The sequence below is a fragment of the Oxyura jamaicensis genome, chromosome 2, assembly GCF_011077185.1.
Source record: "Oxyura jamaicensis isolate SHBP4307 breed ruddy duck chromosome 2, BPBGC_Ojam_1.0, whole genome shotgun sequence".
NCBI classification, from domain to species: domain Eukaryota; kingdom Metazoa; phylum Chordata; class Aves; order Anseriformes; family Anatidae; genus Oxyura; species Oxyura jamaicensis.
In genome coordinates, this window is record NC_048894.1 from 26,530,209 (window position 1) to 26,557,139 (window position 26,931).

A 26,931-nucleotide genomic window follows, 5' to 3' on the forward strand; every position below is an offset into this window, starting at 1 on the left:
CCACAGTGGGTCATGTGTTTATTTTTCTTTAAATCCTTTTGTTCTTAAATCACTACACTTTTGCTTCTGGGATATGATGAATGATTAATACCGTAGTAGCAGCATTATTGAATTAGGAAAGTCACTGGCAGCTTCCAAAATCATTGAGACACCCAACAAATAAATACAAACCACCGCTTTAGCGTTAGATATAGTGGAACAGTGTGACGGTGTAGAGATAAGCAGAGGCGATGCTGACGTGAGGGCTTTTAAAGCTCACGGGCAGACGCGCAGCTACTGAAATTTAAATCAGAGTGTAATAACAATGCAGATGTCTCAAACAATCCTGCATCGAAGTAATACAACTGCAGTAAAAACAACTAATGTGGGCATTTGGAGGGAATTATTTTCTCTAAGAAGTTATATGATCATAAAGAAAACAATTATTGGTGGTTTTATGGTTTGTGTGTATTTAAAGAATAGCGATTCAGAGTCGGATGCTGAAAGGTAGGTTCAGCACCTCCCAGGGATTAGAGCCAACAGCATGAGCAGCAACACACCAGGAAAGGAGAGAGATTACAGATTGCTGGAGTAACCCTTTGTAGTCACCACTGGAATAGGGCTGGCTTGCAAGCAGAGTTAGCCCACTGTCTGCAGTGCTAGAGGAGAATATAACATGGTAAAAATCCAGTTAGATGACAGTTTGTGTGAAATGGGAAAGCAGGATTAGGTCTGTTTTCCTACATCCGTGCACAGAAGGTTCTCCTCAGGCTTCCTAATGAAGCCCATCAGGCTTATTCTGTGGCCCTGTCCCACGTGTGCTGCTTCTTCACAGCACCTCCGTGGTGAGCAGAGCGGGGGGTAACGCCAGGTTCTTGGGTTAACTGGATGTGGCACCTCAAGCCTTGTACCAGCTTTGAATTTCCAGGCAGCAGTGGTCCTCTGCTTGCACCCCTCCCTTGAAAATGCCCCTGGTGCCCATTAGGAGAGCAAGGGGCTGAGAAAGCAGCGATGCTGGCTGCCAGACCAACACAGTGCTCCCACGCTGGGCACTCTCACGTTACAGCACCACCAGTGAAGCAATGGAAGCAGAGCCCAGAGCAGCCAGCTTCCCACTGCCCCCATCGAAGTGACCGTAGACACAGCAGGCACAACTGCTCAGTGGCACAAGCAGTTGCCTTTAAACCTGCTTTATGCAGAAGGGGACGGCTGAATGGGCTTTGGGGCAGTGAGGAACAAGCCCTAGGATCTCCAGCTGTCTCGGTTGTGATCTGAAGGGAGAAACCCCTGTGGATATGGCACTTAGTGTTGTTTGACAGCAGTAACAATCACAGCTTTCCTCACCTGGGGCTGCCTCTGAGTGCACTGCAGAGCTCTGTCCCTGACTAACTCTTTTCCCTGAGGCTCTGTTTAGCATTTCTACAGATATCATGAGCCTCAGTTACTTAAGCGTACTCCTGAAAATATAGGGCCACTTTATTGAGTGATACAGTGCTATACACTTCCCTGGCCTTACTTATTTTTATTTATTTTTTTCAACTACTTGTTCCTTGTTAGAGCTGGGTAGAAAAAATGGTTTCCTTGAAGGGTGAAAGATCTCACAGCTTCAGGAAGGTCCCCGTGCCTGTTCTACTTCAGTGTGCTACCAAGGCCCTTCAAGCCATGTTTTCTTTTCCTGCTCAGAGCAGTAAACAGCCAGGGATTACGGCTCACTGAAGCTGTTGGAGAACTGGGTAAAAATGATTTCTCTGTAGGAACAAGAATAAAAGGCTGCTGTAGCCCAGGATCAGTTCCGTGTGTTGGAGGAGGGTGTGGTGCTTTGCTCATCTCCCCGGCTGAAGGTGTTTCACTCTGTGCAAGTAATGGCACGTCAGTCTCAGAGGAGACAGGGGCTTCCACCTGCTCCTCCCAGCACGCTGAGCTAATTCCTGGACTACCAGCCCAGGCTCTTTCACTCTCTTGCCTAATGTTTGTGTTGTTATGTACGTGAACTGGAGCCGCTCCAACCGGAGAAATTCTCCTTTTGAAACAGTCAGCGATGCCAAACCCACCTAGGCTGTGGGGTGCTGACTCTTCTGTCCCTGGGTCAACTTAAAGGCACTATAGCCTTACATGCAGTGTGCTGTTTGGGATCTGAATATCCCACCCAGGAACTTCTGGCTGCCCCCAGGCAGCAAACAAGGGTCTCTTATTTCAACCAGAAATTTACTGAACCAGTGTTCAGCTTCCCCTTGAAAGTTATGAGTTCTCAGCCACTTGTGTTCCCTTACCTGCAGATCTTCAGGAGGTTTCTCCGCCTGTGCATCTTCATTTTTCTAAGAAGTTTTCATTAAATTGATTCAAAATATATATATATATATATATAATATAGGAGACCACATATATATATAGGAGACCACTTCAGCCATTCCACAACATAAGCTGTCCTTTTATTTTCACCATGTGAAGGGTCAGCTTGTAGCTATGCTAACCTAGCTGTCGCCCTAAAGAGAAGGTCTCCCATCATCCCCCATCACCAGGATGAAGCAAATTGCTGAAACCCTTAGCAGGTGCTATATGTATGTTATATCTCACCAGCTGAGCAGGGGTGCCTGATGTAGTATGGGGAGAAAATTGGAGGTTCCTTCCATCTGATTAAGTGAATCTGAGATGTGGGCAGAACATGGGAATTATCATGGGAAGAGGTGATGTATGGCCCTATCCCCTCAAAAACCACAAAATCCATAAGAGAATCGATCAAAATCTTGCCCCATAACAGACCCATCTGCCTTTCTTTTATTTCCTCCCTTCACATGGCAGCGCTTGTCTTTGGAAATCTCTGCTCTTCTGATGCTTGTGTCAGGAAGAGGGGGGTGGGGGCTGTCGGAGCAGGCAGAGCTCAGCGACGTTCCCTCCTCAGGCTCACCACTGTTTTGATGCTCCAGCTAAAGAAAATCTCCGCCAATTTTTTTTGTGCTCAGAATGAAGCTTCCCACTGCTAGCCTTGGTAGATACAGAACATCCTGACTGGGCAAGAGCTCTTTATGGATATTTCTAGTGCTCAGAGGGAGAAGGGGGAAGAAAAAAAAAAAAGCAACAAACTACAGCAAGTTTACAGTAATTGCTTTAATGAGGCAAAACCCTTTAGAATGCAAACACGCTCAACAATACACAAAGAAACAATCAAAAAGAAAGTGTTTTATACAGGCTGTTTTATAAGAAGGTAATAAAAACAATTGTATGGCACACTCAGTTGCATAAACAGGCTCACCATGGAAGGTGTTTGTGTGAGAGCAGGACTATGAATACTTAATTGCTTCCATTATTCTTATTTTCAGTACAAAATACTGCAATCAAAACTTAATCTGCAGCTTGATTTTTAAATAAAAAGGTTATATTCCAGTTCCATTGTTGTAAATATAATAAAACACAGTCTTTCTGTAAATGCTCTTTCATTTCTTACTGCTTCTAAGGAGGTATAAGAGTGGTTAATATCTACATCCCTGTCAATTTTAAGTCAGTTTTCAAAGGCAGGATCATTATTTCTCTTCACGTGGAAGGTAGAAGACCAAAACGTTCAAAAAGTCTTCATTAATGACGTGACTAGAAGTCATGGAAGCCTTGGTGAGATCCTTCTGTGGCTGTCAATCCTCTTTGAACCAAGCCCTATAAGCAACACAGAATTCAGGTTTATTTTCATTCACACATCTCTTCTGACAAGCCCAGAGGAACAACATAAGGAAACATGAGTTTGGGGACCTCAGTAAATAGCAAAGTACAAAACTGAAAAAATGCCACCTGCTTTCTAGTACTTCTCAAGAAGGTAAATTACTCATACAACAGGCTCATATGAATTTGAATACAATCTGGTGTGTCTGGAACATTGTATTCCACATCTAGTGATTTTTATATATATATATATTTTTTTTGAACTTGTGCTGTTACACTTCTGTTTAGTAGCATCTAGACCAGAGTAATTTTCAAGTACTTAAACATTAGAACTCCTTTTTTTTTCTCAGACTTTTCACTTCAGGAAGAGATGCAGAACTGTCAAAGGCCTGTTGTGTACATAAACTGAGTGATATGTCTGAAAAGATTTAGGGACCAAGATTGCCTTATACGAGAAAATTAGTATCTGGATTAAGGAAAAAAAAAAAAAAAAAAACAACAACAATAACAGAAACAACAACCATTTATTAATGGTATGTGCTTTACACACTGAGCACATTGCTGTAAAATAACATAACATAGTAATACCACAAAGACCAGAGTCATTCTTGTTGCAGATTGATGTCTCTAGGAAAACAACGACAGCTTCTTCTTTCAAACCAATTGCAAAGCATGACTTTAAACTTGATATTTGTTACTCAGACACATCTTGTTTTACATATTTAGTTTAAACAATCTTCGATATTAAGAAGTAGCACTAGTAGGCCTATAATAATTTCTAGCTTAGAAATTGTCCGACTGTTGGACTTTCTGTTAGTGCTGCAGACCAATAGGAAATTGGTCTGACAAATAGGAAATGCCATTTTTATTTTCACCTTTCGCATCATTACATATAGCACTATGCTATCAGGAATCAAGCAGCTACCATTACACATTACCAGCTCACAATTTCATCATCCACTTCACATCATCACTTTACCCTACTAGTGCCCAAAACAAGTTCACATGATGAAAGAAAAAAAAAAAAATAGTAAGTCAGAAGTTCAGACATACAGTCTGATTTTTGGGTGGTCCTGTGCAGACCCAGGAGTTGGACTCGAAGATCCTTGTGGGTCCCTTCCAACTCCAGATATTGTCTATGATTCTCATTTTCATTCTCCCTACCCCAGGGAAAATAAGTATTTTTAACAACCTTTCAACTTCCTGCAGTAGAGCTACTGCCCAAGAGAACAGAGGACATGTAACTAAGTTGATGAATATTTCAAACTGCCTGTGACTTGCATGTGGAGTATAGCCCTTTCTATAACCAAACTTTGATCATCTCAGAAGTCTTACAGCAAGATCAGCCTTTCCAGCCATTTATCTTCAGGGTGTCAAGGAGACCAAGAACTCCCAGACACTGCTTGTTGACCTTTCAGCAAGGTAGCTTACCCTCTTATTAGACATCAGTCATGCTGGCATCTATCAATCTACAACAATTAAAGGCAAGAGGATATACTAAGGAGGAACGTGTGTATATGTATGTGAATGTATATATAAGAAGGAATTTTACATATTTATATAAAGGCATGAATGTACAGATTATAACTATATATATATAAGGAATATAAATATATATATTAGGATGAATGCCTACACATATTTTAATAATAGATATATATGTGTGTATGTGCATCTGCTGGCCAAAACAGCTTTGATGATTTAAAGCAAATATCTTGATACACTGAACAGCTTTTTTTTAAGCAAGGCAAACTACAATTTCCAACTTTCCAGTATATGTATCTCCTTAGTTTCTTCAAGAACCAATTGCCAAACAAAGATTATAAGCGTACCATGATCCTATTGATCTCATTTTTCCTAGCAAACAGTTTAATGATGGTATTCATGAGTAAGATTTTTTTTTTAATTAAATTAAATGGGTGTCTTGGTTTGGATTACATATTATGCAGAAAGATCTAGCACATTAATCTGAAGTTTTCAAAAGCAATCCAGACCATGCTTTCCTCTTAGTGTCAAATTCTTCATGGTTCAGAAAGCAAATCTGCAATCCAAAATCCAAACACGCCAAGACGATCTATAATATGCTGCAGAAGTGGAATTGAAAAGACAAGTCATTCAGTCCAATGAGCTAGATGGGTGTCTGGAAGCATGCTGAATGTCATCTGCTAGCAACAGTCATCAAGATCAAGGAGCCTAGCAGAGGCATATTGAAATGTTTCCAAAGTTACTCATGAGCTAACATCTGCCTGCAAGGACGAGTGAAGAACAGCCAGGAACTAGTAGTGAGGAACTTCCAATAAAGAGGTGCGATACTAACCAGCCCCCAAACTAATCAGAGAGGCTTGATGAGATGCCACAGTATGATCATCTGACTGATCCTGAATGCTTTGGCTCTAAGGTCCTGATGTAAAACTTTTGCTAATGCATGTTTGTCATCACAATGGATTTTTCAAGTTTTCCTCTTCAATCTCTTGCCAGCGGTTGTTCGTTACAGAAATCAGGCTACAGTGAAAGTAGTCCCAGATAAGCCACACACTCTTGCTTTGGCCCCCTCCTCTATGAGGAAGCTGTTTGTATTTGGAGCTCAGCTGAGTTCCTGTACTGGCCTCTCTACATCTGCAGAATATCCACCTTTGTCACAATGCTCCATTATTACTTTGGGAAGGTAATTAGCTGGGCAGGTATTACCTGGGGAGGTACTTAGGAGCAGCCTGTTGTGATGTTGATTTTTTATTAAGGGCCTCATACAAGGGCAATCTTACGATTTTTCATGCACTTAGAGGTCTTAGAGAGGCAATCTTAGAGATCTTCTTGCACTAGTTTGGGCTTGGTTTGCATTGCTGATAATGTATATTAAATAGTAGATAAAATATTATTTCCTGGAAGGGAACAGAAAGTCAAAACAGGGTGCCTGATTTGGCACAGTTTGATATATCATGCTAAGGGCTACATCTCAGTCCCAGGTAAGAATTCTTCCTTATTGAAAGAGTCTGCACACTGATCAAACCTGTAACGAACACTTCACAAAGCATAGTGATCCGAGTCTTTGGAAGGTGTAAATGTGTACAGTAGCAATGGTTAATCCCCATTTCCAACACCTAAGACTCTAGCTCTCCATCTCTGTTTTTATCATACTTGCATTGGTGAAGTTGCTTACTGAAGAAAAAAAAAAACAAAATAAAACAAAAATAAAAAAGGCTGCTTCCTTAGAAGAAATGTTGCCCAAGAGCAGTTTACATCATACACTATCTGGAAGCTATTCTGTGAAACATCGTAATAATTGCTTTTCCTGGATTCACACACTTATTAGTAGCAGCTAAAGTTAACAGATTGGAAGACTGCCTGATGATGATGGATGGGTTTTCTCAGATTGTAGATTTCTGGTCATTTTCCATGGCAGCTGTAAATTTTAAAATAATATAAAATTAAGCTGTGGTAGAATAGAATTCACAAATATTACACAGCTACTGACTTGATCATTAATCATCCTAAATTAACGTTAAAGTGTTACATATGATGAGAGAGATTCTGCCCTGGGGTGTATACAGAAGTCTCTCATTGATTACAAATGGGAAATGGCACGTGTATATGGACAAAGAATTTAACCAGCTGCTTGTTTGTTTTGATTGATTTATCTTTATTACTATTTAAAGGAGGTGGAGACATTTCAGTTTTACAAATTCCTTTTCATACTAGTGATATGGAAAAAAATGATCGAGAGCCATCATCTGATTTTAGTCAATATCCCAACATTATCCCTGCTTATTTTTGAAGTTGGAAGAGCATCAATGACCTCCAGAGTTCAGGATTCATTTGATCTGCCTGATGACCAACTTTGAGATTGCTGCAGTCAAAAAGGAATTTGTTAACAAACAGAGTGAAGATTTTTGTCAACTGCTGATATTCCCTATAGGCTAAAAGAGCATATTTTCCTAGACTTTGTCCTAATTTACTCTAATATTTTTTTAATGAAATCATTTCTTCTTCAAATGATTAACTAGAGAGCAGCTGCCAGAGATATGCATGTAAAAACAAACAAACAAAACCAACAATGTCCATCTCCTTGTCCAGCAACCAAATCAGATTCAAATGAAGTCTTGCTCTCAGATATAATGATTCCTCACTTTCTGAGCAGAATCTGTTATACAAATTCCATATTTATTACAAAATATGTAGGCATATTTATGTCATACATGCAGTTAGTATTAATATATACTAGCTACAGGACTGAGTTTTCCAGCATTACTTAGTCTGACATTTGATGTCTTTCAGTCTCAATGTACAGTACTATATAGTAGTAATACTGAAAACAACTTATTTGAATGCCAGCTACAGAATACTGTTATCACCAGGTTTTTTTCAGGGCCGATTTACTTCTGTTTATCTACAGGGTTTGGTAACAAATACATGTATTTTGGGGCTCTAGGTACATTAAACATACTGAATAGTCAAAGCTTGTAGAAGCTAATTTCCCTGTCATTGCATTATAGTTAAACTGGTTACGCACGTCTCATTCAATTATGTAACTTGAGGAATACCAACAACATAGGTTCCCAATTTCAATAGTACGTATGCTGGTTTTAGAACTTACAATGGATCAGCTTTTAGCGTGAGACACTACATTCATCATACTTTGAAATTCGGAGCCATAATTTAAAATGTAATATTGTCTTTGTGTGTGTTGTTAATGGCCTTTCTTTTTGTACTTTCTGGATGTGTACTGTAATATTTTGTTCAAACCAAGATGAAGACTAGAAGTTAATTCACACTACATATATACAGGCAAGCATTGACACCACAAGAACCTCTACTGTTACCAGCCTAATCCAGTAGGTATTTAAGCAGGGAAAAAAAATCTTAATACAAAAATGAACTAATTGCTGTTAAATACCAATGTGGGGAAAGTGCCAGCTATACTATGAAGTCTTCTTTAATGGCACTTCTTTAATGATATCTATTCTTGTATTAGGCTTATGTGGAAGATTTTGGTAGCAGGGGGCTGCAGGGGTGGCCTCTGAGAGCAAAGCCCAACAGCTGCCCCATGGCAGATCAGAGCCAGCTCCAGCCAGCTCCAAGAAGTACCTGCTGATGATCAGAGCTGACCAGAACTGCTACAGCAGCTGGGAGAGAGAGGCGAGAACCAGCCTTGCAGCCCCCAAGGTCAGTGCAGCAGGAGGGCAGGAGGTGCTCCAGGCACACAGCAGCAGTTCCCCTGTGGCCTGTGGAGAGGCCCCTGGTGGAGCAGGCTGTCCCCCTGCAGCCCATGGGTCCCACATGGAGCAGATCTCCACGCTGCAGCCCGTGGAGGAGCCCCCGGTGCAGCAGGTGGATGTGGCCTGGAGGAGGCTGCGGCCCATGGAGAGCCCCCGCAGGAGCAGGCCCCGGGCCGGAGCTGCAGCCCGTGGAGAGGAGCCCACACAGGGGCAGGGGTCTGGGGGGAGCTGCCGCCTGTGGGGGGACTCATGCTAGAGCAGTTTGCTCCTGGGGGATGGATGGATCCCATGGTACGGAGCCATGTGGGAGCAGTTCTTGAAGAGCTGCTGCTGGTTCAGGAAGGAGGGCATCCCGTGGGATGAACCCCACATGGAGCAAGGGCAGAGAGTGACAGTGAAGGAGCAGCAGAGACGAAGCGTTAGGGACTGACTGTAGCCCCCATTCCCCATTCCCCTAAGATGCTCAGGGGGAGGACATAGAAGAGGGTGGATAGGGGGAAGGTGTCTTTACTTCACTGTTAGTTCTCACTGCACTAGTCTGCTATTAGTGGGCAATAAATCACATTGATCTCCTTTATGCCAAGTCTGTTTCAGCTGTGAGGGTAACTGGTGAGTGATCTCCCTGTCCTTATCTCAACCCATGAGTCTTTTTTCATCATATTTTCACCCCCTGTTCAGTTGAGGAGAGAGAGTGAGAGAGCAGCATGGTGGAGCTGAGCTGCCCATGGGTGTGAAACCACCAGAACTCTATGTGGGAGACACTCTGATACCGCAGTGGTACAGAAGGAACAAGGAGAAAGGAAGAGTTAAATTAATATCCACAGAAACTGACATACTATTATGATTTTAGCATTGTGCAATAGAAATAAAACACATATCAAATGAATTAAAAACTAGCTGACAGATCTCAAAAAACTAAGCATCAGCTGGGATTTGAGACTGTCTGAATGTTCCCAATGTTCCCTTGGGCTCTGTACAAGGCCTAATATTTTTAGCAATTTCACCAATGGTCATGTAAACATACCCCTGAATACAATCTGTGAATGACATGAGTTTGGCAGGATAGTATACAGCGATGAAGAGTGGGCAGTCAAACAGAAATCGGGAATGATACAGGACGGAACCACAAAAGTATTCAAACGATAATTCCTTGCAGTAAAAATGAAAAATAAATAAATAAATAAATAAATACGAGTTTCTTCTGTTTATTTTATCAGAAAGAAGATGGGGAGAGGTGAGTTATATATATATATAAGTAACTCACGGGGGAAAAAACAAAAAAAAAAAAAAAGACTCTTCCATCTAGCAGAAGGACCATGGGCTGGAAACTTAAGCCAGATACACCAAAATTGAAAGTAAGGTAATAAAAGAGCTTATATTTTGGAAAACATTTTCCAGGGATATACCAGATACACTGTATGATCTCTTAAAAACAAGAGGAAGAAATGCTTTAGCCAAAAGCAGTTGTTTTGTTGTTGTTGTTGTTTTAATATAAGAATAAAAGGAGATAGTGTAAAGACATATAGGCAGACAAATTGATCATATTCTCTGTGTGTGATTTTACACAAATTTACCAGAATCAACATTTCCTCATCTGTATTTGGTATAAAGAATGAAAAAATATCAGAATTTCTTTCCTATCTATGTAAGAATTCAAGCAAAATTCTGAAAGCTTATTTTACATTTGAATTCTAGCCTTTATTTGTTTCTTAACTCATGTTCAGTTACTTAAGCACTGTCTTCTAAGGAGGCAGATTATCATAGTTTAGTCTTACCTTAAAGAAATTTATAAAAGAAAAAGTTTATGAGACGTTTAGAATGTGTAACAAAGTCTACAACACAAATTGTCATGCAACACAGCAAGTTGCTAGAGAGAATAGCCCTTATTTGTTAGCCACAAACCTGAGGTAAAATAGAGGGAAGAAATGCAACTAATCTTAGTTTAGCAAATATTAACAGACTAATCATGAAAATTCTACAACCACATATGCTCTGAAATGCATGATGACATTAAAGTGTGCCTGTGTTAATTTTAAAATAGTTAGAGCCACAATAGCGCTTCAGATGTTTTCTGCTTCTATCAAATAACAATAATTAATAACTGTTAGCATCCTCCCCCCTCTTCCATGTTGTAGTATATTATATCTCCCAGAAACTTGCTGAGCCAGCTACATTAGCAGCAACATAAAGTCCATTCAAAACAAGGTGACTAAAAGCAGATTCTGTGTTTGCTTTTGCATGACTAGAATAAAAGGTCCCGTTGCTTCTTTTACAGCTAGATAGCACTTTATAATACATTCTGAAATTTTGGGAAAGTCTGATTACAATGTTTATTTAACATCAGACCCTCTATTGTTCAGATGTAAGGTCACTGCGATGTCCAGTCTGTGAAAACTTCAGTTTTTCTTTAGATATTAAAAAACAAAAAACAACAACAAAAAACGACACTGAAATAATCCAAAAAGAAATTGGGCTGCAGGAAAGAAGTCTGAAAAACAAACACTGTTAAAGCTTGGTCAGACACGATTATGTGGCTGACAATTACATATGATAACAATTAAAATGATCTGATTCCAACCGCATGGCATCTTAATACAGCAAATCTCCAAGCAAATAATGTGTCACATAATAGGTTTTGATTGATGTTGTCAGCAGCCTTTTGAATGTTACAGATACCTTCCCATCAATGCCTCAGAAATCAGTGGAGACTACTGACCTCATCCTAAACTGAAAGTATTTGCATGTACCTAAATAACGTCTCTGGCTTTAACTGTTCACTAACCTAAAATTCTTGGCTTACTAGATGATTTGATATATGCATACATGGTGTCCAGCTGCTTACTTCCAGTTGCAAATAACTCAGCTAATATACGCATTAGTGGTTTTAGCAAAAACCCTCGATGTTTTCTGAGAGGTCTTTAAGTTACCTGCCAGTATAGCTGTGCTGGGGTAAGTCTGATTACATGCCAGCTGAAGCACTCCAAACAATTGCTGAAGTCCATGTGTTGGTTGGCAAAGGGGACCTAACCAGAAAGCATAAGGAGCTGCCAAGGAGCTGCCACTGAGCAGCATGAGCCTACTCTACTGCCGACTTTAATTTGCGTTAAAAAAATAGGGATGAGTTAATGATTGCTAAACCAACAAATCATCCTCCTATTGGAGGAGCCCCAGAGGACATTCTGTCTCCAGTGGTGATATAACCAGTAAGCAAACACATTGTCACATTGCCTAGAATGGGCATACAAAAAGCAGAGGGGATCTGACCAGGAATTTGGAGTATTTTCATGGTGCCAGTCTCCACACATGTTCTTGGCTTGGCCTCCTGCTCCTTATTTTCCTCTGGACCAGCATGAGGGCACAGCCCAAAAGCTACTCTTCAGATCTGTGATGCAAGTTTTATTGTTTCCTTCTGTATACTGTTAAGTAGGAAGAGAAACATAATGTCTTAAAAACGAATTGAGGAATAATACCATACATTTGTTAGAAGGATAGTTTTTGCTACCATTGTTGTTAAAAAAAAAAAAAAGTTTTGTGTTCATCCAAGTCATGATTGCAACATCTCAGCTGGAAAAACAGCTGTCTCTTATAACCATGGCTGCAATGAATACAGTTGTCCCAGTGTAGGCTGTGGAGACCTAGATTCTATAAGAGCAAGTTTAAAAAATTAAGGTTTAGTTAAGAACAATATTTTTTTTAGTGTTGTTGATGGTCAGCAAAAACCTTATGTGTTATTTACACCAGTTTCACTTGTCTGACAGAGCATGTTATCCAGTCACAATGCAAGATCTTGCCTGTGTTTTAAATGTATGTGGTTTTATATCCAATGCATTGTAGTTTTTCCCATTATTTATAAGAGATCACACTAAAAATTAAGAATTATAACAGATCACCCTCGAGATCAAGAAATACATGAAGCAATAATCCTCACGGGCAGACTGCAATGCAGCAGTTATTCATGACACCTCAGACGTAAATGTATTTCTGTTCTGAGTTAACAGTTCTACAGAATACAGCACAGCTTTACCTAAATGCCCTTTCCTGTGAGTACCAGTCATTCCAATGCACGGCGGATGTCATCTAACTATGAAGGAAATATATTGGTTTTCCAAGAGTAATGAGAGGAATTATCTAGAGCGTCCATGTTAAATTAGAATCACATATTGCTCCTCTGCAAGGAGAATTATGTTCGTTGCTTTTATGCACCAGAACTGGCTAGCATCGCAGAAGAACAGATCTTCCAGAAGAGCAGTGAAGCATCAGCTCATTGCAACACACCGCAGAGGACAAAAACTCCGTATCCATATAGGTCTAAACTTTCAGCACCTATAAGGCAACCACATGCCTTGTCCTCAATTGCAGAGAATTGTCTCAAAAAAAATCACTGATGTCAATCAAGTCATGAGATACTTAGACTTTACAGAGGAAAGATCTCAACTTAGAGCAAGAATGCATTAGACAGAATGTCCAAGTCATTAATAGGCCATCAGTAGAGCAATCAATAGAGCAGGTAAACAAGTCCAATCTGTATAAATACACACATATCCATTCATCTGTAGAGATCTAGCCATAGACATACTCTCCAAAGAGAACGGTATGACAGTAAGTAGTTCAGCCGATATATAGTTTCCATCTCTGATGTCCAACACTGTAGATTCAAAGGCTATTTTGTAAGTCAAATGCACCTCTTCTCTGGAAATTATTTGTGTTGCTGAACTCTATGAGAAAAGACATGAAATCTCACCGGTCATAAATGAATGGGCCTCGAGTAGACCAGTGTGCCAGCACAGCATGGTCAGTGCCTTGTCTGCATGCTGCGTATCAGCCCATGGCCCCTGGCTTGCCATTGTGCAAGTTCTCCTCAATCACTTGAAGTGTTTTAGAGAGTATGGGAAAGAAGGAGCATGGTATAGGCTTCACACATTGGTCCAGCCCAGATGGGTGCAAAGGAAATATTTTTGTTCCACATGGCACTGTAGAGACCCATCTTTCCTTGTGCTGCTGAAGCATAAGAGGTGATTAGCATGGGAGCAAGGCCTCTCGTTTTCTTCATGCAGATTCTAATACGGAGGGACTTTGATCTTTAGGGGGACCTCGACCACAGTGTGAAATAATAATGATGATAACACAACAGTAATAATAGGTACAGATAGCAATAATGAACCTTGAACATGTATCCATTATAGGCACATAAATATTCAGCTGACTACAAGAGAAGAAGAGCACAGGTCATAGACTCTTTAGCTTCATTCCCTTCCTACACAGCCAAAAGTAGGCACATAAATTATTGAAATACACTTATTAGCTGATAAATAGTGTCTTTTCAAATTGGTATGATGGGAATTTGGTGAGTCAGACTGCTAATTCATATCTGAGAGTTTATATAATATTAGGACAAAAACAAAACAAACAAAAAAAATGAGCTATGAAAGAATCTACAAAAACAACCAGAACAGCAAGGACTTTATTTCAAAATGGGACAACAGAGGTTGTGACACATCTCAGTTCTCTGCAGTGCTTTGAAACACTCAACATATACCTACAAATCAATTGAAGGCCTCAATTTCTAATTCAATTGATCCTATAGATGACTTTTTTTGAGAATAAAGGAGAAATACCCAACAACCATAGGCTGGGTGGCCTCTGGTCCAGCTTCCAAAGGCCACAGTAACTTATCTAGCCAATAGCCACACTTTGCTGCCACGTCCTTCACTGCTGCCCTCAGTAAGAGGAAGGCAATAAATTGCAAGCTGTTAAATTGGCAAAGAGTTGGCCAGCAGCTTAGTCTTAGCATTGTTTTTGCACAGCATCCTATGGCCTCTACACCATTGCAAGATAGGAGTTGTATCCGTCCTAGTTCAGGCATGTCCCTACCACATGATGAGAACAATCCTGTGACAAAAATGTGTGTAAATCTCAGCCTTGTGACAGGCCGTGCTTGAACTTCCTCATCTATTCCCAAAATAATCATTTCATGAAGGAAGAATTTGCATTTTGATTAATGGAAGTTCTTATCATGCCAGAGGTTATAGTGTATTAATTCCTCCATAAAAGATGTAATCTTCTAGACCAAAGGGCTGGGATTGACACAAGGTATGTGGAGTACATATTTAAGGAGTAAACACAATTATGTGTTGCCAGATGTAATGCACCAGAACTTGGCTTTGGAGATAAGTAACAAGTCTAGCATTTTCCTGAACATGAATAGTGTCTGTCTGTCACAATGATTCATCTATGATAGCAAAAACCTATGTGATTCAGGTCTATGCAGGAACGGAGCAGCCTTGCTTTGGGAAGTCAGCACTCTGAGAACAGAGGGGCAAAAACATGTTTGAGGCTAAAACGTTCAAGGTCATCAACAGTGAGATTTTCTGTAGGCATCATAGGAAGGGAATAGATAAAATGAAAGTGCAGAAGGTAGTGTGGTCAGGTGAAAGAATTCAGGGAAACTGAAAATTACCAGTGGGGCTGCATGGTAGAAGCCAAGTATCTCTGTTATTTTCTGATCAAAAGGAATCAGGTGAATTCCAAACTCGCTGAAAAGCAATGAGCCAGTGCTTCCAGGAGGGGCTGAAAACAGGGAGGTGGGGCTGCTTGTATAGTTTTGCTTGGCATAATTTCATTTTTAACAAAAACGTGGGGGGAATAACAATATCCTAAAACACTTCCAGGCAGTTATTAATTATTTTTCTCCCTTGGATTACAATACACAGAAACATAAACAACCCTTTCGGTTATGCTGGTCTGCAGTTCTGTGCCGGCTTCCTATTTGGAGCTAGTATGGAGCTGTCCCACTCTGTGTGTTGAAAGTCTCTCCCCTTGGAAATGCACTTGGACCGATGCCTCGAAGTGACATTTGAAACCTGCCCATGCTGCTTTGCATTTTTTTTCCCCATTCTTGTTGTCAGACTCATCATGCTGAGTCATATCTGCAGCTAGATCACAATGATTATACTGAAATGTCAGCAGCTGCTCTTTTCACCCCCATATGGTGCCAGATTTAGGATGAGGTTTCCCTAATGCATAAACAATGACTATAATTGTGGTTTTTGACAATCAAGGTATCACAGAGATGTTATTTTGTTGTAAAAAAAAAAAAAAAATGCATTTCCACAGTTGTAATGAAGGGATGGGTCACACTGACCCACATGTTTCTTTGTAGTTCACCCCAAAGAAGGTCCATGACGTAAGTGAATCCCTGTCAGCATCGCTGTTGGTCATCAGATATTGTATGACAGGGAAAACAGCTAAAAGCTTTCTCATTTAATATCTTCCTAACCGTGAGAGCATGATTTGCTTAATTCTAGAGATGACTGATGGGCAAAAACCTGGCTTTAACTCCTGTTTATTGCAGTTAATATCCTTGTGGTCCTCAGATAGCTCTGCCTTCTCCCATAGTGCTCCTTAAAGTTACCTGCTCTCTTTAAAAGACAATTAAAAGCAGCTGAGGTATCAGAGAAATAATAAACAGACAAACAAACAAACTGGCAGTAGCTGGCAAAAGTAATGAAAACCCAAGGCTCTGTCTCTTCTTTTATTCATAGATATGCATCAAATGTACCTCCACTATCTAGCAATGGTGGAGACAGATGGTTGTGGAACTGTTGTCAGTGAGAGGTGAATCCAGTCCCAGCACCTCCAGTCTGTATTTTAATGCCACACAAAGTAATACAGAGATAAATGAAAGATAAGCAAGTACAAAACCCTGTAAGGGCAAAGACAGGGTGAATATGCGGTGTTATTGTTGAGGACTGGGAGAAGAGTCATTGAGGCTGATGGAAGTAACCACCACCCTTCATTTGAGATAACAGAGTCAAGGTAGTTCTTTGATGAGGTAATACAGGTTTCCAAGACAAAGCAGAAGTACACCCTAAATCTTGAACAATGTGGGCAGATGGTACTGCTGGTTACTGCATTGAGTAAGGCTGTATTTGTGTGTACGAGAGAACAAGCCAGCTGAAACAGAGAAAGAAATAAACCTTCAAGCACAGCAGCTAAAAGGAAGCTACCTAGGCATAAACGCCTGAAGGGAAACCTTATCTGGGGTGGTGAATTAAAAAAAAAAAAAAAAAAAAAAAAAAAAAGTGGTATTATAAGCAAAGTTTGGTCGTTCGATTGCATCTGCAGTCAGAGAAACAGGAGTCTGCATGTTGTGTGTAAGTAGGTAGAGCGGCATGCAAGAAAGACCTGACTCCATCAACGGCTTAGCTTCCTAACCAGAGCAAGGCTTGTGGCTGTCTGCATCAAAGGACAGAGTATTACAGGTAGTGAAATAGACTAAAATAAAGACTACAGACAAGCCTACACTGACCTGGGAAAGCTAAGGATGTTGTAATGAATTAAATCTTGTTGTAATGAATTAAATTCATTATGCTGTAATGAATCAAAAGCCACATGTTCAGAAATTATTACAAATGCAAAATGCTTTCACAGATAGCAACACTGACGCTAGTAATTTTTTTTTTTTCAGTAAAAGAAACTGTTCTGAAGCTTAATACAGCCCTCAGAAATGAGCCTGGAAAGATGCTAGTACTCTGCAGGACGAGAGGTTCAGGTCTGGTGAGGCCAAAGTGGTATGCCAGTTACAGAGCAGGGTCCTTCTGTGAGAACCATCTCCATGCTCTCTATGTAGGTGCTTAGGCCTCATCCTCAAAAGTGGCTCACACAGCTAACACATAACTAGGTGCCTAGAGTCCTATCCTCTCTTTCCCCTAAAACAACCAATGAGACTGGATTTTATGTATCCAGTGGTACATAAAATAGTAGATAGGTCTAACCATTTTGCTGGTTTCAACCTTTCTGGGACAAGCCTCTCTGCTGAAACCCTCAGATGAGATGAAAACTAGTTGGACACATGATCACCGTGATGACCTCTGCAGTAACCTGAAGTGTACGTGCCCGTGTACACTTATACTGTGTATATATTACAGAGTTATACTGCCCGTGTAGCATCAAGTGGTGCGCATCCCCTCCTGGGCAGGAGTTCATCTGCATCTCTGTTGCTAAAACCATACAGCCCTTCCATAGCTGTCACTGAAAAGCAACATTGCTCTTATTGGAAACTATCCTGATCCTTCAGAGCCTAGGCATGGAAGAAAATACATAGGATGCCAAACATAGAGTCCCAGCTGGTATTTTTTTACACACCTTTACTTTACCTGTGTAGCTGTTCTCTAGGTATCGTGTTTCATCCACCTGGATAAGATTCATCTGCTTAGATCGAGCTGTCAAAGAGTTAGGCATCTAGGATGACTCCGTTTCCTAGACTTCCTTTACAGTTATGGAGATACATGCTTATTTCCAGAAAACAACTCACCATATCCTAACAAATAAACCTAAGTTAGGTATCTCTGATAAATAGTACAGCCTATCTTTCTACCTCCATTGACTGCAGTGGGAGCCTACACAGCTAGTCGGCCCAAATGGTCTCCTTTGGGACAGTAGAAGTCAAGTGACACAAATACTGGTTCCTGTGTACTGGGACATGGTGCACTGTCAAACCTTTCTCAAGAGCATCTGTAGTATCCCAGATGTAACTTTTCTTTGCCTGTCTACCATCACCTGCTTTTGCATTTGCATCTTTGTCACTGTGGATAGCATAGACTTGGAGGGCCATTTGTTTGGATGCTGCTTGTGGAACCTTTCTTGTGTGTGTCAGAAAGACACTGCCAAGGGTAGTGAGCTTATGAGAGCAGAACATTGGAGAACTCTCTGAGAAAAGAGAGTGCTTCAGTGTCTGTTCTGCTGCAGTGTCTCATCTGCCTCAGTGTCTCATGTGGGGAACAAGCCTCACCTGGCTTCTTTCCATGAAGCAGCACAATTTGTCATTCAGTACTCCTCCACCACAAAATGTGTCTGGTGGGGAAAAAAAAAAAAAAAGTGTACTTGTGTCAGAAAGGTGTGGCTTGTTCTGGAGGTTAGAGTTGAGCACCATGGCTGTCTGAAAGAGGAGAAGAAGTGAGAGCATTGCGATATGTCTGCCAGTCTATAAGGGGTAATGGAAGGTTGGTTTATTGTTCCTCCAGCATAATGTGTAAGGATGATTTGTAATGAGGTAGAATCTAGGGTAAATAGCTCTTGCTATAATACTTTGCCTTCAGATATCTTAAGAAGTAATCTGTGGCAGGTATACTTGCTGCAAATCAGAGGCTATGTCTTTGCATTTAGAAGTCACTATTATTATGCTAAAGGGTGTATGCTTACATAGTTCAAGTATGGCATTTGGAAAGAAGTAATTTCACCTCAGAGTGGAAGTTGCCCTGAGGCACAAATCCTCAACAGTGAAATTTTGTACGTGTACTTTGACAAACGCATGCCCAGGGGGCATGTGCCAAATTATGCCTTTGAAGCCATGGAAGCCTGGCTGTGGGAACCTAGAACCTTGAGGAGTTTCTCAAGAGAGAGGAAGCAGAGCCAGCTGGACTCATTTTCTATAGACAGAGATTTAATTGCTAGCTAGTAGCTACTACATCAGTAAAGAAATCGTTTCGGGGACCTGGAACATGCTGCTGTGAAGCTCCTGTTAGAGAAGTCAGGTGGCAGCCTGACTGTGACCCATCCCTATCCCACTCTTCTCACATTATTTTTAATTCCAATATATACTGTCACGGTAAAATGTGATCATAATTATAAGAAACAACACATCGCTGTCATTAATCAGCACCTAAGAACAAACTGCAAATATTCTGCTTTTGAGTGCAAGCCAGCTGAGCAAAGAACAATTTCTCTAGAGCTAATGCATATCAATTCAGCAGACTTCCAGAGATTAAATTAAATCTATGTAGTAAAATTGATGTACAGCTTCTTATGCAATAAGTGTTTTTTTATTATTTTTTTTTCCCAGCCTGGTGGTGGCTGGGCTCTATCCCATTCTCTGAAAGAGAACCTTGCAGCCCCGAGAGGCTGGCTCCTCTCTGTGGTACCAGGTATCTGTCCTCTGCTCCATAAACTCTTTTTTGACTTCATCCTTCTTCAGTGCTCACAGGTAGGTCCTACATCTTCCTTAACTCACACAGACAATATGTGTGTTATTTTGTCTGTACACCAAAAGAGGTAGAAAATTGGACTAAAACATTGACCTAAGAATAGGAAGCATAGTGTGAAATAATAACTCAACATTACTGTGCTACTAAGATAAATGTTTCTGAAGCAAATTCATTACTTTATAAAAATAACACTTATGATAATAATAAAAAGTCCTACTGAGGGAAATTAACCTATGAAAGGGGGCTCAGGAGGGGTTGGATTATACCTTTATCACTACTCTGAGGTCAGAGCTAATTGGCAGACAACAAAGCTTATGAACCCAGAGTTGATTGCTGCCTTCTGCTTTTCTCCACTGACAGATGAGCACACCGCTCCCTCTATTACTCTTGTGATTTATTTTTACTTGTATGCAGATAAGATCAGTGCATCATTATGTTGGATTCTGTACCAACATGGAGCAAGAGCACCTCCACTATACAGCTTAGGATCTGGGCAGAGAATAGGGGTGGGGGTGAATAAAGGAAACATTTGTTCCTTCCCATGGGGAACAAATGCTGTAATCCATAGAATACATAGGTGCTTTGCTGATTTGGATCTAATAGGCTCACAACCACATTAATATATCTTCAAGCAACAGCCCTGCCATTGCATGCCAGACATTTTTTACCTCCCCAAATAACTGTTCCTGCAGAGAGACCTGCACTGGGGAGCCGGTGATGGTTAAAAGCGATCCAACAAAAAAAGCAAAACTAAAAAACTCTGGCATTTTAAATCAGATCAGCTCCCCTGTCAAGGATACAGTCTCATGGCAGCAGAGTTGGTTGTACTGGCTTGGTTTGCTGGTATAACTACACTTTGGATCACATCAGCTTGTGTTTGCTCTGGGTAAGAGTGCACACAAGGACAGTCACTGCTGTTCAACTGAGACACAATAGCTTGTTAAATTGTCATAAACTGATCATAAGTCTGAGTCCCAACTGGCTTACCCGAGGTCACCCAGCAGTTTGAGACACACCCAGCGAATGAACAACATCTCCGGAGTCCAGCCTAGTGTCAAATACAATGGCACTTTTCCTCTCTAATTGCAACCAATTGTCACTGTCTTCTGGTGGGTGTAACCAGGAGAAAATGGACATGGCAATGAACTGGGACTGTCCAGCAGGACCTTCCAGCTTCAGCTGAGGCATGCTGACAGGACTTGCCAGAAAAACTGCACGGTTCCACCAGGTCCCATCTCCCCAAAGACAACAAACTGTGAGATATTGTTGAGTAACTCCAAGAAGGTTCCTGTGATCCGTATAGGAGTTGCTGCCACACCACACATTTCGAGGAGAGTGGACATGAGGTGCAGAAACAAGAAGCATTTTTCACCCTAGGGAAGCTCGTTCAGTTCAATGCCTTCCTTTGCTGAGCATCAGAGGGGCTGCGTGGTTAGCGCTATGCAGCGCGTAGTTTATTGGCATTCTATAACCAACATGAGAGAAGTAAAAATGAAGTAGTGGGGCAAAGGGATGCAGTGCTGGAGGAACGCTGCTTTCCACAAGCCATGTAAACTCTAATTAATAGACAAAGGGCTCTATTCTTTTCCTGTGTTTAACTCCACCCCTCTCTTCTCTTCCCTTTAACCATACCCCTTCTCACCCTCCAGTTTACAGTAGCATATACAGGGCCTGACGAAAGCCCACACAAATCAATGCCAACACTCCCATTGACTTCAATGGGCTTTGTAACAAGCAAAGAGGGAAGAGAATAGGTGATTATTTTTCCTTTCCAAATGACAAGTCCCTCCCCAAACAAAACAATCCATATAGTAGTCATAAGTGTTTTATATTGTGCAGTGCATGGGCATAATTACTCCAATCCTTTAAACAGCTAGCAGCAGTTGGTCTCTTTTAATGCTTGGAAAAAATATTTTAGACTTCATATCTACAAAACCGGAATGTTTTAGACCATAAGTAGCTCGGGTCAGATCTCAGCAGTTGTTACCACCATATCTGCACTGACTTCATATAAAGAACTGTCCCAGACTGGTACTTGCTGCACAGTCAAAATCATTTTGCTATCCACGAGTGGCTCTCTCAAAGCCATAAACTTAGCATCAACCCTGCTGTAGATGTTCAGCCAGTTATCTAGGCATGATCTTGATTAATGACTCACCTGGCACTTTGAATTCAAGCAGACTTCTGCCTACATAATCCTCATTGAACATGATTGCATGGGCACTGCAAGCACTGGGTGAATGTTCCCACTTCAGCACGTAAGTACCTTATGGTCTCTGAGCCATGCATCTGTACAACATCCCTCAGAGGAGAGTGCGCCAGCCTCCCACCTAGCAGCTGGGGAACTGAGCCACACGTTTGCAAAGGTATCGCCTCTCGAATCAAGTAACATGAGTCTGAAGGCCTAAGTGACTTCACAAAGTCACGCAAATAGAAAACCCAGTACACAACAGGCTACTGAGTCCAGATCTCAGTCTTGCCTGAGGACTTCCCAGACTTTCTGTCTGTGTCTCCATAACATCTCCATCTATCTTCCCTACCCTACAACAGGGCATGCAAAGATTCCTCCACCTCTTCTTCCTGATTCATTGGTGTAAGGGCTTTGCTGTGCAGTGTAAAAATCCTGAGGGTATTTTAAGAGTTATTTTCTTTTCCCTCATAGCTGTCTCCACAGTTTGTCTGCTTAACAAAAGGCTATGATATGGAAAAAAAAAAATCTAAGTGTGCTAGTACGCTCTGGGCATCCAAACATCTTCATTCCAAAAAGCTGCATACTCTTTTGGCAACACTTGGACAGAAACGATCCAACTGTATTGAAGTTTAGGTAATATGCAAATTGCTCTTTTTCAAAATGGTGTATGGAATTCTATTTTTCTAATCCTTCAACTAAAATACAATTTGCGGCTGTTCTTCTTCTGTCTGCCTGATTAAACATCCTTGAAAAAACAAGCATGGGACGGCAATAAAGAAAAATAAAAAGGTTTCTTTTAATCAGTAATTAAGTAGCAATTAAGTACAATTATTACAATTTGTATCTAATTTATAATATCTGTAGAAAGAACAGATGTAATTTATCCTCCAATAGTCAACAGTGTTTGGCTTAAGCAAAGCCACCTTACGCTTTCCTTCCCATTTACAACAGGGAAGGACACTGCAGATGGTGAGCTAATGTGCCCTAGCCAAGGGGTGGGAATGTTCAGCTAAGGGGTAGGAGCTGCCCATGAAGATTTAAGTCACTCGTCTGGGAGCATGTGAAAATACTCCTGTGGACAACATAAGATTTTCCGACTGTCTTCAGTAGAGGAACCTCCGTTTAGGTCAAGTGACAAAATTCTTCAGGATTCTAACCTGAAGTCTGAGCTCTCACTTTGGGGTAGTTGGCACAGTAACTGTGTTCCGTGTTGCAAGGGACCTTTGCAGAATGCCCCCCATATGCATTTTGATATAAAATATGAAGAAAATTGGGCATTTTCATTTGGTGGTTATGGGAGGAGGATTCTTCATTAACAGGCTATGAAAAATTACTTAGCTTACTGAGCTACTTAGTAAGTCACAGGAAAAAACAATCATTATAGACTCTAGAATAATTTCTTTAACTCCACAGTCTTTGCATACTTAGGAAAACAAGCATCAGTTTGGACTGTCTGGAGTCAGCCAAAACCAACATGACTACTTTCTGCCACGGATGTTTTCAAATAAAACAGTTACAAAATTTTATTTGGTGTCTAACCTTGTTTACAGTTCATCTGAGCCATACATGACTTGATTGTAAAAAAATCGGTCTTCAGATACAGACGATTACCACAGAGCTGTGTTCTGGTGATGGATGGCTATAAAAGCACCTTATAAAGTTGTTTTTTTTTTTTTTTGGAATCACACAGTGTAAAACAGATACTGTAACAGACCAGAAGCTTTACCATTTGTGTAACAATGGCAAATGCATACAACAGGCCTCTTGCAAAGGTAGCCTTATGAATTTGGGTCAAGGAGAAGTAGCTACTGCACGTGGATGGGTCTAGAATGTCCTTCAAGCTCACCAGGCTGAATGCGTGCCCCAGCCTTATCCTGACGCCTTACCAGGGTAAGAGTCGCTCTACCAAGCATTGGTGCCAGCTGGGGAAGGACATACCCAAGGGGAGCTACAATACCTTCCAGACAGGTCCCTGACCCAACAAACCAGGGCCAGGAAGCTCCCTCAATTCATGACCTACAAATATTCTGAAGTTCTACATAGTGCTAGTGTTACCTCTGATCAGCTGACTCTAGAATGGCTTGGGACATGAAAGGGCAAAAGAACCCATTGGGATATTAAAACCTAGCTCGTTCAAGCCAGTGTTACTTTGGAGGACCAAACAGTTCTGTAGTTTCACGGCTGACAGACACCACACACATTTCATGGGATTAAGATTTCTTGCCCCTTGCATGAACAATGTAAATCTGTTGAAAAAAAATGTTATGCAACAAAAGCCTTATGGTTTAAAACTGAAAATGATGGGGTTTGGGTGGAATGTACCACTAAAACCTGCCCATTTTAAAGTGGTAGCAAGGAGACAGATGCATATTCGAATGTTTCTCTTTTTAATTTTTCCAACACCTAATCTCTTAAATGACAGTAATCAGAAAAGAGGCATTCGAATTCTCTTGTGGGGAAGAGAAGGCGCCAGAGATGAAGCGATAACCATGCTGTGTCTCAAGCCGTTCTCATGAGACTTCGGCTATGTGTGAACCCAAATCAGAGAGGAGAATTGTAGGCGCTGTGTCTGCCAGAATCCAAACAGCAGACACACTTCTGCTCTTGTGGCATGAACCCAAACTGTGGACAACCTCAGTTTCAAAAGGCTTTGCAGAATGTTGGGCTTGCTTATTCTGCTTTAGTTTACATAAAAAAATCTTTCTCACACACATATCCCTCAAAGCTAAAAGAACAATAAGATTGAGAAGTTAGTCATTCAAAAGGTAGAAAGTGCCAGACATGAGGTTACATATGCAACCCAAATTCAGTTCCTCAAATGAGCTCATGATTAGACATGCTTTAATTACATGGACACATACACTTTTTCCATGAGGACAACGATAACATAGGCTAGATTTATTAGAGGAGCAAAGTAATAAGGAACAGCAGAATCGTATCATGCCGTGCTGGACAGTCTTAACAAAAGACACTTGGAGCAGTCAGCGTGAGAGCTAAAGAAATGGACAGAACAGCCCAGCTCTGCCCTGGATGCTGTGGAACTGCCCTGCTGCGATGGCAACAGGTTCCTTCCCTCCACCGTGCAGTGACCTCTTGTACGGGCACGTGAGCGGGAAAGGAGAGAGGGAAGGCAGCAGGCTACGACTGCAGCTGTGTGGTGGGTAACGCACCAAGGGAATCGCTGACAAAAAGGGCTAGACTGCAGCCAAGGTTGCTCCCTAGCCTATGACCCGTTTTATTTTCTGTGGCAATCTGGTTCACATTATGAGTACAGTACTGACAAAGTTGGGTGTTTTTTTCTCCTAATATTCTTTTTTTTTTTTTTTTTGGGGGGGGGGGGGCGGGGGGGGTTAGTGGCAATTCCTTGGCTTTTGCCACCTCCTCTCTAAATATTTCTTTGTTCAGCCTTGTGCCTTTGAAACTTTATACCCAGGTCTAGCAATCTTTGCTTTTCTAGCCCTCTGAACAACGTAGCCACTTGTAAGCGAACGTGGGCTCATCTAGGCCTAAAGCTTTCTCCAGCAGAAGCCTCCCAAGCAATCATTACGACACCAGCGACCTGCTGTCTGACGGCACCCTCGGGACTGCCCTGGGTGCCGCAGACCCTCGGGCTGAGCTTTGCAGCCCCCTCAGCGTGCAGCCGCCCGCTCCCTCCAGCCCCGGCCGAGCTCCGGGGCCGGCCCCGGGCCCGGACGGCCGCGCTGAGGCGGGGCGGCCGCGGGCGGGGGAGGCGGCTCCCTGCCTGCCTGCCTCCTTCCCTCCTTCCCTCCCTCCTTCCCCGCCGCCTTGGCGGGCCGCCGCCGCCCGGCAGGCGCCAGGGGCGCGGGGCCGGGCCGTGCCCCCAGGTGCGCCTCTCGCCCTTCCCGCGGGGCGGCGGGGGCAGCGCGGCGGAGAGGCCGCGGATCCCCGCCGCCCGGCCCGGCCCCGGCCGCGGGATGCGGGCGTTGCCTTCCCCCGGGAGCCCCCCGGCAGCGGCCGGAGCCCCGCAGGCAGCCCCCCGGCTGCGGGACGAGCCGGGAGCAGCCCCAGCCCCGGGTCTAATCTAATCGCAGCGATCGGTATCCGCGCGGCGGTGTTTTCGGCTGAGGGGAGATTTGCACATCGATAACGCAGGATAACGCTCGGCTGCTCGGACGCTCATGGCGAAGCTGTTGGCCGAGGCCAATAAATCAATCCTCCTCCTCCTGCCGCCGTCCGGTTCGTTTCTCCTCCGTCCCCGGAATTTTCTTGCCCACATCTAACGAGGTGCCCTGGTGAAACGCATCATTCCCGAACCCAACGTGCTAATTACAGATTAATAAGGGGTAAAACTCGGTTGAAACGACACAGTGAAAATATCCGAGCTGACCGAACTTAGCATGTCATCAAACGCATTACGGTCACTTAAAATTCTGTGTTTCAGGGGACGCTGCACACTCTGCCAAGCCCCGTGACTCGCTGGCACCGGCTTTTCCTCCGAGAGGCGAAGTCAGAATTGATTTAAAGTTACTCTGTGGCAACCCGGCTCTCGGACCTCGGGGGGTGCTCACGGCCCCGGCCGCGGTGTGCCCGGTCTCTCTGGCCTGACACGGCAGCAGGCGACCCAAGTATGCGAAATGAGAGCACTGGGCGAGCCTCACGCCTTGCATTTATCCGGGCTTGTACCGAGGAGCTGAGCTGAGCCTCGAATCACCGGCGAGGGAAGAGCATCATTACTTGTCATTGCATTCGTTCCGATTGATAAATAATGTTTCTGGCTTTATTTTATTCAATGTTTAATTTAAAAATAATAATAATAATGATTAAAAATTAGCCCTTGGGCTACGTGCTGGATTATAGCCAGACGCATTATTACTTCTCCTTGGGACTCCGGAAATATCTAAATGGACCAGGAGGGAAAATGAAGAGTTCCCACTCAATTAGTTACGACTGAAGGACA

At 42.2% G+C, this 26,931-nt stretch overlaps 1 long non-coding RNA gene across 1 annotated transcript in view; it reads right to left on the reverse strand.

The window, feature by feature from the left end:
* Positions 1-3,066: 3,066 nt before the first annotated feature.
* Positions 3,067-26,931, reverse strand: part of LOC118162405 — a 33,437-nt gene continuing 9,572 nt past the window's right edge. Inside the window, exon 2 of the long non-coding RNA XR_004748437.1 lies at positions 3,067-3,624. This is a non-coding gene — a long non-coding RNA (uncharacterized LOC118162405). The remainder of the gene's footprint in view (positions 3,625-26,931) is intronic.